This window comes from Coenobita brevimanus, unplaced genomic scaffold, assembly GCF_032717465.1.
Source record: "Coenobita brevimanus isolate Jiangsu-jjx unplaced genomic scaffold, ASM3271746v2 jjx.HiC_scaffold_1923, whole genome shotgun sequence".
Taxonomy (NCBI): domain Eukaryota; kingdom Metazoa; phylum Arthropoda; class Malacostraca; order Decapoda; family Coenobitidae; genus Coenobita; species Coenobita brevimanus.
The window spans coordinates 12,356-14,120 of record NW_027642802.1 but is presented as its reverse complement, the minus strand read 5'-3'; positions in this window follow the sequence as shown (position 1 = coordinate 14,120).

Sequence of the window (1,765 nt, the reverse complement as noted above, 5' to 3'; positions counted from 1 at the left end):
CTTTGGTTGGTTCGAACCAGTGGTGAGGTGTACTGCCGTAAGCCCTCTTCACAAGGGAAACACACACACACACACACACACACACACACACACACACACACACACACACACACACACACACACACACACACACACACACACACACACACACACACACACACACACACACACACCACCCGAAAACCTTCACACCATTGCACTCCCATCAATCTTGGTCGTTATCACCAACCACCCTACCCTACTCTTGCCTTTACGTCAGGTCATCTGTCACTCATAAATAAAGATTTACAAATATAATAACGCATAATTCGTGCCTCATTAATGTATGTAAAAGGCAAGTGCTATTGCCCGTAGTGTCGATTTTAGAGAGAGAGAGAGAGAGAGAGAGAGAGAGAGAGAGAGAATGGGGGTGGGGGTGGGGGCGGGAGAGAGCTGGAGGGGTGGGTGGAGCCTACTGATCAACATCACAGAACCCTTGTCCGTTTCCTCGTCATGAAGGTGGGACTTTAGCATCACTTGTCAGGGACAAGTGCCTTATTTCTCCACACATGGTAATGCACTATATCACCGAAAATTAGGGCATGGTGTGCAACAAGCTCTGCCTGAAATTCATACTGATCCAACTGTTTGTTGAAAAGTTATTCCTGAAAAACAGTGGGACATGGCCTCTGAAACCCATAGTAACTTGAGTATATATTTAAACTGTCTGATCACAAGCTTTTCCTTCTCGTCTACTGCTGTTGACAGTGGTGTATGCGTTGCTTAAGAAATATTTACCTGGATATTTCCCTGCATAATAACTTACTGGATCCTTTTAGATCCTTGGTTGGCAGGGTCTCTCCATCTTCTCCCACTCTCCATCGTTATCTGTCTGCTTCCCTCCTCTCTTTGTTTTCCCTCTGATCTCCTTCATCCTCTCTGTCATGTTTCCTCTTGTTCCAAGCATCTGTATTCCCCTCCTGATCACTGATTTATTGCTTCAGTCTTTTCCCTTGGCCTCTCGTCCCTCCTTCCCTCTTGTTATTCTTGTCCCCTACTCTCTCCTCTTATCTCATGCTTCTCGTTTCCCTGTCTTCGTTCTTACTCTCTCTCTTTCTCTGTATTTGGTGAGGTCATTGTCTACACTTATATCTCTTCTTCCACACGGCTTTGCTGATTGTTCATTTGTGTTTTCCATTTCTTATCTCTCTCTCTCTCTCTCTCTCTCTCTCTCTCTCTTTTTTTTTTTTTTTTTTTCTGCTCCTGTTTTTACCTCTGTTTGAAGTTCTCCTTATTCTTCCGGATGTTTGGTGCAAGTATGTAGGAAATGAGTACATATAAATATCATGACTGACAAAAAGTTGGGTACTGATGTATCCTGGTTGGTTTCTGCACATATTATAACACTGGTCAACAGCCAAAATGGTTCTGACTTATTCTCACCTGTTTCCAACTAATTTGTTACCCCTATTTCTAAACTGACCCTGAAATTTGGTTATCACGTAAACTTGACGTACTACATCATAAGGGAAGGAAAATTCCATGAAACATGCAAATTCGTCAAAGAAGTATCAGTAGGTCTAGATATTGTAATAAAAACAATATACTTAGTCTTTAATTTTTATCACATACTAAGCACAAACCGATATATATTCAAAACTTTATTACATGACCTTTGCACATTAGAAATGCCTCTGCATTTTGCGTTTGTATAAGCAATTACTCTCACGCTGTAAAGTCTAACAATAGTCGCTCATCATGTTTGAACTGAATCGGCCTTGATATC